This window comes from Balaenoptera borealis (assembly GCF_965194805.1).
Source record: "Balaenoptera borealis genome assembly, chromosome: 18".
Classification (NCBI taxonomy): Eukaryota; Metazoa; Chordata; class Mammalia; order Artiodactyla; family Balaenopteridae; genus Balaenoptera; species Balaenoptera borealis.
The window spans coordinates 61,152,055-61,169,424 of NC_138877.1; the positions used below are offsets into that span (position 1 = coordinate 61,152,055).

At 36.5% G+C, this 17,370-nt stretch overlaps 1 protein-coding gene across 16 annotated transcripts in view; it reads right to left on the minus strand.

Annotated features, from left to right (window-relative positions):
* The window catches only part of LOC309615965 (uncharacterized protein), a gene marked incomplete at its 3' end in the record, with an annotated part of 186,047 nt that overhangs the window by 54,885 nt on the left and 113,792 nt on the right, over window positions 1-17,370 (minus strand). The gene's annotated exons all lie outside the window — the stretch shown is intronic.

A 17,370-nucleotide genomic window follows, 5' to 3' on the forward strand; every position in this document is an offset into this window, starting at 1 on the left:
ATCAGGAGCTAATAAACAGGATGAAAAAAGTAAAACCAACGTGAGTGAAGAGATCGTGAAGGCAGGGAGGCTAAGATCATTTTTGATAGGAAAGGGAAACATTTGAGCAGAAGCTGGAATGAAGTGCAGCACTGCCATCCATCAGGCAGGTGGGTGTTTGCTGGATGTGTGAAGAAAACTGCAAGGAGATCAGTTCTCACTAAAGAAGAGGGAGCTGGGGGTGTTACTGGAGCAGGGGATGTTAGGAGAGGAAGCAGAGAAGTTATCAGGGAAAGAGCACACAGCCCTTCATCTGGCGTTTTATTCTACGTGACACGGAAGCCATTGGAGAACTCTTCCAAAAGAGGTGGCAGGGTCTGCTCCAGGGTTGTAGGATAACTGACAGCAGTGGGAAGAACTGACGGTAGGGAGGCAAAGAAGAAGAAACCAGCAGGAGAGTGATTCTCAACCCTATCAAGCCCAGTGCATTTTTTTAAATAAAAAATATTAGTAGTGCCCTCTTTACAATTCTAAATAAATCTAACCTACCAATACAACAGAGTACCAAAAGAAATCAACACTTAGAATAATACAGAATTTCAAAAGCCCTATTTTTAATACCAAACATCAATAAATGAAAAATAATTTATTTTAAAAATTATGTATTTCAATGTGTCTTTTCCTGCAAGAAGACACTAGAAAACAGCGACTAAGGATCAGATTTTGACACCCATTTGTATGCCTGCTGTAAATGTGAAAGCTAGAAGAGCTGACCAGTGTTTTATACGGGCAACTCAAAGACCAGGAACAGCACAGCCAATGACGATGTCATTTTCTGAGATGATGAAAAAATCCTAATAGTTTTAAACAACACTAAATATAACATTCCTTCAATTTACATAACAGGCACATTCCTGGAAAATTCCTATACATTAAAACAAAAACAAAAACAAAAACCCACTTTGTATTTATAAATAAAATGGAATTAGATTCTAGGCTCAGGAATGACCATGAATGTGAGACATTTAAAAGGAAAGCAGGATGGAGGATAATTCATTTTTTCTGGAGGACTGTTCTGTGTGTTGAAGGGCATCTAGCATCACTGGCCCCTGCCCATTAAAGGCCTAATGTCTTCTTCAACCCCTCTGACTAAGGAACATGGCTCTACATGTTTTGAAAATGCTTCAAAATATTTTGATAGTACTCACATTGGGAATCACTGACTCTGGAGACTAAAGCAAAAGGCAGGTGAAAAAAGACAGTGCAAGTGGTTAAAAGTAGCAGATTCAGGATGTGAAGTTAGACATTACAGGATTTTCCAATGATTTGGATGTGGGGTGTGAGGGAAACAGAGGAGTTGAGGATGATTCCAGGTATTCCAGCTTGAGAAACTTGGAGAATGCAGTTGCCACATCCAGAGACAAAAGCTGTCAATCGCTATGATTACATCATCTCTTCACGTGTGATCACTATGAGACTACTGGGAAGGCCTCTTGTGACCAAAATACTTCTTCACCAATACTTAGTGACTGGAAATATAGGGGCCTTGTTAATTATGACAAACGGCTTCTAAAACTAGAGTAAATTAGATTAAAAATTTCCACAATAACATTCCTGTAATATGCATATTTTAATGGGAAATGCATATTTTAATGGGATGCATATTTTAATGGGAAAGAGTTAAAAGGGCTGGATGTGTACTTCCAAAGGAAAACCAACCAGTCTGGTTAAGGTGTGCATGAGGACTACGAATAGAAACTGAAAGTGGGGCTGAAATTGTGCAAAGGAATGTAGAAAGGAGACGTGGCTGGAGGGTGATGACAAATTTTGTTGGCTTCATTATTTTGCCTAAGACTGACCATAGTCAATAATGGCCATAGTCATGGCCATCTGCCATATGACAGCCAAGTTTCACTGAGCACCAACCCATCTCCAATGCAAGAAAAATAACTAGGTTGACTTCAAATCAAGAAAAACAAGGAAACATCTCTCAGTTTCCCCCATGAGCCTGAGAACAGACAGAACTACCATCCACCTCATAAGGGCAGCAGGATATAGTCACAGGCTGCTGTAAATCATGACATATTTGCCCATGAATCCACAGTGGGTATCTTTCCCCTTTAGATCAAAGGAGTTTACTAAATTATTTCCTTGACCTGCCCACCTTCCCTGACCAAACTACTAACATACCAAAGGAAAGAAGATAAGCCCAGGAAAGTCTTTCTGGGTCATTATCATACCCCATCCCCCAAAGTCATATCTCTCAATGTAAGTTTGAATAAGAGAGAAGAACAGAAGTCAATGTTTTAATTTCAATACGTTATCTCAGTCCTTCCACATACAGAATACTCTCCAATAATCCATGGTATTATTTCTCAGAACACTTGAAAACAAAATCTGCTTTCCTTTCATTTTCACTGGGTCAGTGTGATTTACACAACAATATTGGTTGCAAAAAGGGGAATGGTTGGTGAGACAACCCTGGGCTTGAATCAGCTAAAATGAAAAACAGAAAAAAATGTATGATGTTACCCTCTATCACACACGGAAACTGTGTGATTTTGCAAGGGTCTACATCCTGCACTACCGTTTGACAAGCTTGATGTTGAACTGCATTAAATATTAATTTGTATAATGCAGTAGTCATATAAACTCAGCTTAAAACACAGCAGGGGAAATTGCAATTTCTTACCGTTAAGACTGTTGTTACAGTCTTCTGTTACCTCACGCTGTCATCCTACTTAGCAGATTGATGTTTATTTTCCCAGCACACATTGACTGTCATCAATAGCATTACTAACTTGTCTCCTGTTATGTTGCCCTCAGAAGTAGTAAATCTTGCCAACCAAGAAAGGGTCTTTAGATTCAAGAGATACTCGTAATCTCCTGACATGAATTTAATCAAAATTCAGAAATGACATGTGAACGCCTGTTTCTGGCAAACGGTTTATGTTAAACCTCAGCACAGCTTTGGTCTTGATCTATAACTCATTTTATGATGTAGGTCCTGGGATAACTTAACTTCAAATGTTATTTTCCTTTGTTTTCACATGTGCAGTCTGTACCAATGAATGTGTCAGCTCTCTCCTAAGTCTCACTAAAGAAGGGTATTTGCCAAAGAGCCCCATTCACCCTTTCCCTGAGTCATTCCCGGTTTACTCTTTAATCTTCTTGTTCTTGTCATAAGTCGTGAAACTATTAGTTTGATTCCATTTTTCCAGAACACCCACAACATCGTTCTATAAAAACTACAGCCATTGCAAACATATTATTTAAAGGCAATTTCTTTCCTCCTTTTTTGTTTTGTTCCACTCCTGTCTCCTTTTTTCTTGGCGCTCAATATATATGCACATCCATACAGATACCTCTCACTACACACCCTCTCCAGAGACTTGCCTCAGGCATGCTTCCGTGAAAGCTCATCTGTAGACCTTCAACTGAAGAATAGAAAGAAAATGTCACCCAGAAGGAGATGGTTACAAAGTTGACAGGACATCGTGTGCTGTCCTATTTCTCCACCTTCTCCCATATATCTGCCCTGGCCAAATGTAGCCTTTTTTGATCTTCACTTCTATTTTAGAAGTAATCTCAAAGTCTGGGGCTCAGTTCTAACTCAGACTTAAGCAAAGAGGAAGAACAGAGAACAAGTAGAGAATTCCAGAAATTTTTTCAGAGAAAAGAGGTTACCTGATGTCCTTGTTTAAAACCATATTCATTTTGCATAGATAGGAAAGGAGAGGAGCAGGAAGGGAATTCTGGAATTAAGGATATTGAAAATGTGTAAAGAGTGAGAAACTCCTCATGAATTGCCTAATTCCACCTGGATTTAGAAGGATCAGAGGTATGCTCTCTCTTTTTGGCAAAGTTAAACCTTAAAGTTACCAGATAACTACAATAACTCCTACTTTCAATTTCCCTAGAGGAAAAAAAATCTGCTTTATTCCACCTGTCATTCACATTCTCACCTAGAGTTTTGCACTGATTAAAGATAACATATTTTGCTTATTCTTCCCATTTCTGCAAATGCCTGACTGTCCCACATAAATATTATATGATGCTGAGCAATGGGTCTGAGCTACTGTGCACTCCTGAGCAAGAGACACTCTAAAGACTGAAGGTTGAGGTAGCGCCTCCTTTCTAAAAGCTCCCTGGAGATGTTGACAGTCATTTATATCTTCTGTTGAAAATTACTAATACAAATGTTTTTGTGTTGTACAGATACAAAAATTTTAAATTAGATTAAATATTTCTGCATTTCTTGCCATTTTATTGCACTCTTTTTATAGTAACAAAATTCCCCAAATACTAAGACTCTTATTTATTTGAAATAATTTGCTATCATTATTCCCTCAAAAAAAAAATTGCCTATTTTGATGTCATCTCAAACAAATTCCTCCCAGATGTAAAACTGGAGTTAGAAATTCAAAAGCCACATTGGAAGTTTTAATCATCTTAACCGAGGAATCTAGAGTTGACTGGTAAATCTTCCCATGATAGCCTGTGACATACACTAATCACAGGCCACTGGCTCAGTGGACATTCGATAAATAACAATTGATGAAGTCGAAAATGTGTTGCTCTAAGTTGACTCTCTAGCTTTAAATAAGCACTTTCAAAACTGCACCTTAAAAATGTCATGAGCATAAAGAATATTTATGAGTGATGGGTCTCTTCATCCCTTCCAAACAAGTGATTTAGTTCCAGCAGACAACTGTAGGTCTCTGTATCTGGATTTTCATTTTCAAAGTCCAATATAAGAATAAGAAAATGCCTTATATATGCATTACTACTGTCAATCAGAAGATTGAGTTAAAATTTAAATAATAAAAATAATTACACCTATATTGGAAAAGACTAAAAGAAAATAAATCAAGAAACGTGAGCTGGCGAAATAATTTAAGGAATAAAGTTAGAAATACTGATGTTACAGACATAGACAAATGGAAAATGCTTTGCGAGAGTGGCAACAAAGGAGTGGAAAGTCATACCATATTCACACTGGTATTTGAATTAAGGACTGCAACTCATAAATATTAATCGGAAAAGGAAGTTTGGGTTACAGTACAGGAAAAATTACCTAATTTTAGCCTTAATAAAACAATTTTATTTTTTAATTATAAAATTAAGTTATGAAATCTTCTTATTAAAAATACCTTAAGGATACATTTAAGAATGATTACAGTAGTTCAGCCAGTTTGCTATAAATATAAGCAGAGCCTCCGACTTCAAAATCTGAATTTCTAGACCTTCTCCTGCTCTGGAACTGCTTGTCAGCTGGCCTTCTTTAAAATCAAGTAAGGCCTCCATTTCTTTATTCTACTAGCAAATTAGTATATATTTTTAACATCAAAATAAGATTTAGAAATAGTTTTTTCCCTGAAATCGCTGAGAATGTTAATAAATGATTAGATGTGTTATGTGTCTATTCCGCAACTCACCTCTACGATTATCACAATGATTGCATTAGAAAATAACCAGCCTAGTATTATATAAGAGGAGAAAAGGAAATAAATATTAAATGCCTACTGATCAACAGTAAAATCTTTTAGTTTCTCTTCTACTCCACAGTGATTTCTACATTAAATGGTATTCTTGATGATCCCTGATGTTCTAGATGATGATACATTTTTAGACTAATAGAGTTTTTCTCTTCCTATGAAATTCAACATCTAGATTATGTCAATTATTCCCTTTTTGGCATTCCAATATGGACTGTGGAAGAAATTGTTTCCTCCACATTGACACTGACTGTACAAAACAGGTAGTGGTCTCTACTTCAGGTATAAGAAAGAAGTACATATACGGAACATCTAACAGAGCAGTAGCAACAATGCTTATGTCAAAAGATTTAAGCACCTGGAGATTCAGTATCCAAACATTATTCAGAAGAGACTGAAAATGTGTATGAAAATGAAAGAGGTATTATTTAGGAAAAATTGAAATCATTAGGAAATAAACCCATAGCAATCAACAGCACAGAAAATGGAAGGAGTGCATGGAAACTCATTTGAAAACTACAACTTCTGTTAGCTGGGCGACAGCATTCCCTTAGGTTAGGAAATAGATTATTAACAAAAATCCAAAGCAGAACCCTAAAAAAAAATCCCATGAGCAGTTTTGTCTTTTGGGTTCAAGATACCAATTTTAAAAACTGTTCTAATAATTTAAACAATTTCTGTGTTGTATTGGAAGATTTTTAATCATATAGTGTTATTATTATGAGATCTTATTATGGTGCTAACAATATTTCTTTTGAAAACAAAAGATTATCTAATTAAATGTCTTTCTAGGAAACTGCTTTCTGAAACCTCAGAAAATTTTTATATTGATAAATCACATACTGTGTTCCATATTAAGGCATTCTACTACACACACACACACACACACACACACATCACAGAAAACAGGGCTTCTACCATGTTATTTGTGCTTTACAATGTCCCTTCCGTGTTCCTCCAATGCCATGCTCTTATTTGTTAACTGTGCAAATAACTGAAATACCCTTTTCCCCACTCCTTGTCCACTTGGTAAAGTCACAGGCATCCTTCAAAATTCAGCTGAAGTGATTCTTTCTCTATGAAGCAAAACCTAAACATTTTACAACAACGGGCAGGATCGTGGACACCCCAATCCCCCTTCCTTGGTTTCCGGTACTCCTGTGACGTTTCCTGTAGGGTACTGAAATGTGTCACAGGAGAAGGCATGTAGAGAAAAGGGCAAAGATGGTTATCAGTTAGAATTCCAGATGTATGGCTTATGAATTATTAGCAGTGTAACTTTAATCAAAATATTTAATCTTCAGAGCTTCAGTTTCTTCCTCTTAAAGTGGAGCCTACCTTACAGGTTACACTAATGGTTAAGTGAGTTCATACATATAAAGCCCATCACACAGCATCTGTCCTGAGTAAACAAGAAAGAACAGTTATCATGACAATGATGAGGATGAAGATGAGGATGCTGACATACCCTCACTAGACTGTGGGGTCTCTGAATCTTTGACGATTTGAGGTAAACATAGGGATCTTACTATCTCCAGAGCCTAGGAACTACTACACTACGGATTATCAACAAATCTTTGTTAAATTTTAAAACTATAAGTAGCTGCGCAGGATATGATGTGTAGCAAATATGAAAAAAGTATAAGAGGACAAATAATTAAATACTACATATGGAAAGTAAACTTGATTTGACCTAGTGGTCGATAGGTAACCACTGACATATTTAAAACATGGAAATGAGATGATAAGTATTACCATTTTAGAAATATAGGCAGCAGGCTGAAAAACAGATTGAACATATTTTTATTCTATGTATATAAATGGAAATATATATTAGTTTCAGCCATGAGTTCTCATGTCTGTTACTGTAGACTATAGAAAAATTGTGAAATTTTAATTATTATCTTAAAGGACATTTTGTTTGTATTCTTCTATTTCTTAACTACTGTTATATGTAGGATTTGCATCTTTTTACCTTGTATATTTTAAATCTCTGCCATATGTATATTTTTGTGAAGGTAAAAGATGAGGGAAATGTATGTGAGGTTGAAAGTCCACTAAAATGCTTGTAACCAAATGTTAAAAGCTAAGTAATTTTTTTTAAAAAGCTGAGTAATTATAGAAAAATAATATAGAATTATAATAATTTTTTAGTTGCTCTTCACAGGGGAAGAAAACGTGACAAGACTAGAAAGGTCCCTTGGTAGATTAGTAGGGCATTAAACAATTCATTCACTTTTCTGCATTAGAAGATAAGAGTTATTAACTTTCATGCTTTTTGATGCTTTTAATACTCTGTAGAACTATCCTTGAGCCTCAGAGGCTATTTACCTTTCTTCACAATGTACGCATGTGTCAATCTTTAAAGACTCAGAAAATCTGAACAACAAATCGTCTAAAGCAAACGACATAGTATTAAGTGTATCAGTTTGCTAACATGTATTTAATCTTTCTTATTACCATTATTTCTGCAATAAAAGCAAAATGTCAACTGTGAGTTGGGCTTTAAGCAATCTTTAAAAATAGAAAAGCTAGTCATTCTTATAGAAAAATACCATTTTTATTAAAATATTAAGCATGAAATGTTTGATTGCAATCCACTGAGGTTGAATGATATCACTTTATCTAATTAACAATATTCCAATTAAACATGAAATCAAATAAAATTTATCTTATAAGCAAGTCTTTTGTTGATGTACATTTTAATGATTCTCAATTATATAGCTTTCTTTGAAAAATAAGTGGTTAAAAAGCAATCTTGAGAAAGAAAAACAGAGCTGGAGGTATCAGGCTCCCTGACTTCAGACTATACTACAAAGCTACAGTAATCAAGACAGTATGGTGCTGGCACAAAAACAGAAATATAGATCAATGGAACAGGATAGAAAGCCCAGAGATAAACCCACGCACATATGGTCACCTTATCTTTGATGAAGGAGGCAAGAATATACAGTGGAGAAAAGACAGCCTCTTCAAAAAGTGGTACTGGGAAAACTGGACAGCTACATGTAAAAGAATGAAATTAGAACACTCCCTAACACCACACACAAAAATAAACTCAAAATGGATTAAAGACCTAAATGTAAGGCCAGATGCCATCAAACTCTTAGAGGAAAACATAGGCAGAACACTCTATGACATAAATCACAGCAAGATCCTTTTTGACCCACCTCCTAGAGAAATGGAAATAAAAACAAAAATAAACAAATGGGACCTAATGAAACTTAAAAGCTTTTGCACAGCAAAGGAACCCATAAACAAGACGAAAAGACAACCCTCAGAATGGGAGAAAATATTTGCAAATGAAGCAACTGACAAAGGATTAATCTCCAAAACATACAAGCAACTCATGCAGCTCAATATCTAGAAAACAAACAACCCAATCCAAAAATGGGCAGAAGACCTAAATAGACATTTCTCCAAAGAAGACATACAGATTAAGAATGCTCAACATCATTAATCATTAGAGAAATGCAAATCAGAACTACAATGAGATATCATCTCACACCGGTCAGAGTGGCCATCATCAAAAAATCTACAAACAATAAATGCTGGAGAGGGTGTGGAGAAAAGGGAACCCTCTTGCACTGTTGGTGGGAATGTAAATTGATACAGCCACTATGGAGAACAGTATGGAGGTTCCTTAAAAAACTACAAATAGAACTACCATACGACCCAGCAATCCCACTACTGGGTATATACCCTGAGAAAACCATAATTCAAAAAGAGTCATGTACCAAAATGTTCAGTGCAGCTCTATTTTCAATAGCCAGGACATGGAAGCAACCTAAGTGTCCATCCACAGATGAATGGATAAAGAAGATGTGGCACATATATACAATGGAATATTACTCAGCCATAAAAAGGAACGAACCTGAGTTATTTGTAGTGAGGTGGATGGACCTAGAGACTGTCATACAGAGTGAAGTAAGTCAGTCAGAAAGAGAAAAACAAATACCATATGCTAACACATATATACGGAATCTGAAAAAAAAAAAAAAAAGAAAATGGTCAGAAGAACCTAGGTGCAAGATGGGAATAAAGATGCAGACCTACTAGAGAATGGACTTGAGGATACTGGGAGGGGGAAGGATAAGCTGGGAGAAAGTGAGAGAGTGGCATGGACATATATACACTACCAAACGTAAAATAGATAGCTAGTGGGAAGCAGCCACATAGCACAGGGAGATCAGGTCAGTGCTTTGTGACCACCTAGAGGGGTGGGATAGGGAGGGTGGGAGGGAGATGCAAGAGGGAAGAGATACGGGGACATATGAATATGTATAACTGATTCACTTTGTTATAAAGCAGAAACTGACACACCATTGTAAAGCAATTATACTCTAATAAAGATGTTAAAAAAAAACAGGTGGTTAGGATCAAGAAAATGTGTCCTTACATAGCTATAATGTGACCATAATAATAAAGTAATAATTTTATTATAGTTTCTTAGGAGATATGAGGTGGCTCCACCAAGAATGTAGAAATCAAAGAAATAGATTACTCTCTAGGAGTCAACGAAAAGAGGAAGATGGATCAAGTGTGCAGGACTAGAATCCTACATATTTAACTATATAAACATTGTGTCAATTAGGAGTACTTGTTAACCATAGGACCAGAAGGAAATAGTCAACAAGGCAAATGTGGTGAATGCCCATGTCACCACTGTATAGGAGAAGGAAGCTTGAAGTGGCCTAGAACCACAAATAGAGATAAATGTAGGTTGTTATGGCCAATGGATTTTAAATATTCTGATCCCCAAAATAAAAAATATAATAAAAATTGATAACTTTTGCTCTTCAAAAGTTAATGTTTAAAAAAATGAGAAGACAAGTCATAGACTGGGAGGAAATATGTGCAAAATATATATGTAACAAAGGTTGTCATCAAGAATATATGAAGAATACTTATAGCTCAATAATAAGATAATCCAATTTAGAAAAGGTCAAATAGACATTTCACCAAAGAAGATATATAAATGAAAATATGCACATGAAAAGAAGTTTAACATCATTAGAAATTAGGAAAATGCAAAATAAAAATACAAAGAGATACCACTACATACCCACTAGAATGGATAAAATCAAAAAGACTGACAATACACATTGTGGGCAAAGATGTGGAAAAAGTGTAACCCTCATGTATTGCTGAGGAGAACGTGAAATAGTAAAACCTCTTTGATAAACAGTTTAGCAGCCTCTTAAATATTAAACATACACTTACCATATGGCCTACAAGAAATGAAAATAAGTGTTTGCACAAAGACATACATGAAGGTTTACAGCATCTTTATTCATAGCCAAAAACTAGAAGCAACAAAAATAGATAAGCAACTGCTCAATAGAAAAATATATAATAGTCATCCATATATTGGAATTGTACTCAGAGATATAAAGGAAAATACTCCTGATGTATGCAACAGTATAAATGAATCACAAAGGTATTATATGCTAAATTAAAAACATTAGACACACACACACACACAAAAACTGATTTGACTTATAAGAAATTTCTAGAAAATGTAAAAACGGAAACCTAGAGCAAATCAGAAGTTATTAGGGACGAGGGATGGAAGTGAGGATGGGCAAATTGGCAGGAAGAAGCTTTTTAGGGATGATGAAAATGTTCTAAAATTAGATTTTAGTGATGGTTGCACGACTGTATAAATTCAGTAAAACTCATCAAAATGTACATTTAAAATGGGGGAACTCGGAAACTATAAATTAAACTATGAGACACCACTGAATTAGTTGAGATAATGTATGCTAAAAAATTAATTAATCCTAAATTTAAAACAAGGAAGTTAAATAAATTCTGGTGATACCTGGAAGGAACTTTTAGATGATATGGCAAAGATTTAACAGCAACAGTCACCTAAAGGAAATATATGTTAAGAATCACCTGTTACAGCTCTGAATCATGTTTCTAACCATGGTGTCAATCACAGCTTAAAATATATAAATCAGGGTCCAATTTAACCCAAAGGGGCTGACATCTGCCATGATAAGTCATGATAATTCATAGTAAAATGATTTAGACAGGAAAGTACATTGCCACCTCCCAATACATATTATCTAGCAGTGAGAATTTGAACTAATTGGGAATTGATATATCCATTTCTCAAACTGATCTACACTCTCACAGGATTCTACTACTTCACAAAACTATCTACACCACTTATAGGAATCCAGGAACGTGTAAACCACTTTGCTGGGAGACAGTTCTCCAGAGGTCTCTCAGGTTTTTCTTGCAGGAAGGCACTGCTGTCCTTTGATTACAGATTATCTTCTCAAGTATGTTTGGATCGTGAATAGCCTTAGAAGATGAAGATAGTGTCTTTTTGTAGCAAAAGCTGGGTTTGTTTACTGCCCATAAGAAAGATTAAAGATCCAGGCTCTGGGCTCTCTCTTGTAACACAACCTGCTAGGTGTGCAGATAATACCTGTGCCTCTTTGTGTCACCAGGTGGGATCAGGGACTTGGAGAATTGGAGTAAATGCTGATACTATGTCTACTCCTTTGTCTCTGTCACAGGAGTCTTGTGGCTTCTGCCAGCATCCATGAAACTGTAGTGGGTCAGCTTATTAGCTTGCAAGTAAGGTACAGTCTCAGGACTCCTCAGAGTTCTTAACAAAGTCCACTTTAAACCTTCCTTTTTTGTTTGTCAACCCTATTCCTGAGCAGAAAAGGCTAAACTTATTTTGTAGATAGTTAAAACTGTACAATACTATATAATTCAACCATTTGAAAAAAACAGGACCTAGTAAATTTGTACTCAATAATTTTTACTTGCTTTACTATTTTGGTATTATTTCCTAAAATAAAAGTTCGGCATGGAAAATATCAGTGAATTAAAAAAAAACTAGACAATTAATATAAAACATTAAAGATAAAAATACACAAAAAAATCAGTAAGATTGTGTATTTACTCCAAATTTTTCAATCTTTTTACACTACTAGATCAATTTCTTAATTGCATAATTTGAAAATCAAATGCATACATTTTTCTAAACATTCAGAATACACACTCCAGCCTAAAATCTAAGAAAAAAGCTAATGTTCATTAAACTAATATTCGTCATAATGGTACAAATTTAAAGATATGCCAACAAGGGATTCCCTGGTGGCACAGTGGTTGGGAGTCCGCCTGCCAATGCAGGGGACACGGGTTCGAGCCCTGGTCTGGGAGGATCCCACATGCTGCGGAGCAACTAAGCCCGTGCGCCACAACTACTGAGCCCGCGCTCTAGAGCCCGTGAGCCACGGCTACAGAAGCCTGCGCACCTGGAGCCCGTGCTCCACAACAAGAGAAGCCACTGCAATGAGAAACCTGCGCAGCGCAACGAAGAGTGGACCCCACTCTCCGCAAGTAGAGAAAACCTGTGAGCAGCAACAAAGACCCAATGCAGCCAAAAATAAATTAAAAAAAAAAAAAAAAAGATATGCCAACAAGGAATGTTGGAAATAATGTAACAAAATTACCACAATTTATCTTTTGCCAATTTAAATAAATATTTTGATAAGCTAAAAGTCTTTAGGGGTAAGTCTTACGAAAAGGAGTCAATACAGGTACAGGCTACTCATTTGAAGACTGCTGGTTCAGGGACTTTACTGTGACACGTACTTAGTAAAGCAGTCATTATTAAATCCGGTTTCTGGGTTAAATCAATAGTCATTGATAAAATGCCTTCAAAAGAACATGTATCATTTTGTGCAATTTTGAAAGTGCTACTTGCGATAATGTAACATTGTCCTTAACCTTTTTGGAGGAAAAACTAAGTACATTATTGTCCCCATAATGACAGGAATGGCAATCATTAAACTGTATTTCTGAGAGACCAAATCTATTTTTTTCTATTGACAGCTCAATATCAACACAATTACTTTGCTTTGGAGAAAATAAAAGTTGACTTCACAATGTCAAAGCCTGGAAATAATTAATCTCTAAAGGCAAGGGCTCTTTCCTTCAAGACTTAATTTCAAAACTAGTTTGGAGCATTTTAAAGAATCCTCTAACGCATTACGCACACACACACACACACACACACACACACACACACACAGAAAGGATCTCATTTATAGATACAGATTTACTAGTTAAACATACTAATAATCAAAGACATAAATGATATGGACAAACACAGCTGAAAGGCTTTAAGCTTCATATTAACAACTATATGTGTAACCAATACCTTTTTTAAGCTTTTTAATAAACACATAGGTGCTATAGGATGAAACAAAAGAGTAAAGACAAATCTGAAATTCTTAATCATAGTAGTTTAAAATTTTGTATGTTGTTTTGTACTGGAAACTTTTCTGATAACAGAAAACATATCCAAAGAAATTTAAAATTAGTCAATACATCACTCCTTTTATGTGTAAATATATAAATATGTGTGTACGCATATACATAATTGTGAGGTTTAATATATAAAATCATTTGGGGAAGGGAGACTTAGAAAAATATTACCCTGAGTTTTATCACAAGAAGTTCAAGACAAATTATGTTAAAGACCCGCACTTAATGTTAATCCTTTCCTTTCCATGTTATTTTTGACACTGAGCATTCGTGACCTAAATGCACAGGCCCTTGATCTGATTCCTTTGTAGTTTAGGAATCTTACTGGATTTTTTCTTTATCCCATTTGCTCAAATTTATTTGTAAACAAAATGCAGCTGAATTCAATACAGAGCTGATGTGAAAGCAACTGACAAACCAACTAGGAAAAGCAAAGTTTTCCTCAGTCTCAAAGTAATAAGTTTGATAATTAGCTACAAGAATTATTCAAGAATTAGAATTTTCTGTCTTCAACTAAGAGCTTTCCAATCAGTCCTAGCTAGGAGAGAAGGAGCTAACATATACATTAAGTATAAGCACGACTTTATTTTTAAGAAGGCCATATGGTGGAAAAGTTACAATTTGGTATGAGGCTTTGATGTCAAAAAAACAGAAGTGAATCTGAGCTTTGGCACTTATTATCTATGTGAGCTGGAAGTTACTTAATTTCTCTGAGTTTCGGGGGAAAAAAGAAACTATTTAGAATCAAAACTGCCTCTTGGCCCTTCTGTCATTAGGAAGTTGTCAGGCTAAGAGTAGGAGGCAACATTCATATTAAAGGGAAAATAAAATTTTAAATGGCTCCATTCAACCTACCTGTGGCTAAGAGGGAATGGGATAAGAAAAGACTAACCTTCTCAAAATCTTGGCCAGTTTTCTAATGTGCCTGGGTGACTCCAAGTGTAGATGACTGTGTCTTTGACAAGAACATAAATACATTTGGGGATATGCAGGTGTTAGTCCAGAGTCTAGTTAGAGGAAGTAAGTTAGATTGTTCTGGCTGATAATATCAGGATATTTAATTTCATAAGAAAGCCCCAATGGTGGGTACCCAAAAGAGAGAGAAGCATGAGGTGTGAAGTGAGTTAAGGGATGAGGCAGCAGTTTTTTGAAGAGTTTGGAGCCTACAAATTAAGATGTCCTGTAAGAAATTTGGGATAGTGAAAAGCCATTTAGAAATAGTGCTGTCTAATATTCAATTTTAAGTTGATGTCCTAAGTTTTCTGCAATATAAACCTCCAAAATGGAGATAGATCCATTCTGTAAAAGTACCTTGTGGATACCTGCTGGCTGATCTTCTCATGCTCCATCCACCCACTTCCGATTTCAAGCACATCTGTGGAGAACATTTCTGAGCGAGCCTAGACATACACAGATCGCTGCCGCCTGCATGCTTGTGCCCCCTTCTTGGGGCATCCTGCCCCACAGCCTTCTCACATGCCACAGGAGCTATTCATCCAAATACAGCCCAGCCCAGGAGGTAGGTAAGTATGCATGACCATGTCAACCTTCAGCCACAGGGGGCAGGAGATGGCAAATAACTGCTCAGCCCCTGCCCATGGAGGGAGGCATCCCGCATGGTTCTCGGGGGGCTCCTGTGGGATGGAGCCCTCACAACAGCAACACCAATGGCACACCTCACGCAGCTTTTCCTCCATCCCTGCCTTACACCTCCCCCAGCTTCCCTCGCTCTGATTGCCCGGGAACATCTTCCCAATAGACTCCCAAGGCCTTACCCATCCATGACTCTACTTTCAATAGACTCCAGACCTAGATGCTTTGTGGAAACTGTTTTAGTGGACAAACAGAGGGAAAGAGGCTGAGTTCCCTACCTGAGCCAGTGCAGAGCTGAGAGGGCCAGCAGGCTGGGGGAGAGAGAAGACCAGGGAGTCACAAGGATTCTAAGCAGGGGTCTTGAGGGGCCCTGACATTTCTGTGGGAAGGGTGACAAGAGGATTGAGTTGATCTTATTTATATCTCAAATGACAGGGCAACCTTAACTAACTTCTAGTTACAGAGTAGGCTCATGATAAGTAGAAGAAAATGAATTTAATAAAGCTGATGGTAAGAATTTTGCATTCTGAACCAGTTTATTGCTGTCAAGATCTTCAGTTTCAGATTCTGCTGATCTGTTATCAGGTCTAACTTTTAGTGAGATATTCCTCAATTAGCAGGTGGCACATTTTGAATCTCAGGGCCATTCTATGAGTTGGGGACAATCTATCTTTCAAAACGTATTATTTCCTGAAACTCCCATTCATGTATAATATTTGAGCCAAATTATTACCTATGTACACCTTACATCTTGACATTCCCTATACTTGGAATATTCTTTATTATCATCTGCTTTTTTCCCCCCTAAACCTAGCCATCTTTCCAGGCCTGCCTGAAACAGTATGTCACCGATAAAAGCTCCCCAAACCAAACCAGAATGTATGACTATGTTTCATGGTAATCACCTGCCTCTTGGTATTTATATTTTTTGCTTTCTCCCATTCTCACAGGACAACATTTAAGTTCCATTCACCTTTTACTTACATATATGGGATCCCTGCATAGAGCTGCACTTTAGATTTGATCAGCTTCTTCGTCTTCATTAATATGCTGGGTAAGTTTTTACTACAGAGGATGTTGCTACCAGCCTTTCTTATTGGCTTCCAAATTTCCATGTGTCCCATTCCATAGTCCACCATTTCACACATCCTATTCTGAAGCCTCATTCTGACCCTTGTTCCTTAAATAAATACCTACCTGTCACAACATTTTGCTTTCACTCGGATTCTCTTATCTCCTCTAACTCACAGGGTAAACATACAAACCGGTTTGCCTAGAACATCTCCAGTTTAAGCCTGTCGTACAAGTGTAATTGTAGCATCCCTTTTTACTCCCAAACGTTTCCAGGTTTTGGAGGATAAATTATATAGTCACCTTATTTTATGCAGCTTTTGTGCTTTGTTGCTTTTCCTTCTTTTCTGTGCTTCACCTATTCCCACACTGCATTGCACGTTATACATCCACTGTTGCAGAATATACAGTATTTTTAAAGTGAGGGAAATTGTCATGTGAAATGATGTAACATGATCAGTTTGCTCTGGGTATACGGAAGACTTTCCTGTGACCAACATTATAAACGTCTGAGCACTATTAAGTCTGAAAAGCAGACACAAACCAGAATGGGTGGGAAGAGAGACTGCGTTTGGCATAGCTTCAAGAACATCATTTCAGGAAGAAAAATCCAATTCAGTTTTCAGAATGACTGGTTAACCAATCCATGACACGTCTACGTAATCAATATCTACTGCCACTTACCTTGGCAGCATTCCTGGAGAGATCATTTTCCAAAATTGTCCTCTTCTCAGCCACTTTCCATTGTGTTTTATGTAAATTATTTTGGCTTGTCTACTGTATCCCTTTTTTTTTTTTTTGCCTCTATTACAATAAAGAACTTAACCCATGTATTGCATTAAGTATGAAAGAATAGATACTTTCCAACCCCTGTATGCAGTTTATTTCTTTGAGTATTCAGTTTTAAAATTCTTTTCAAAGTTATAAAAGA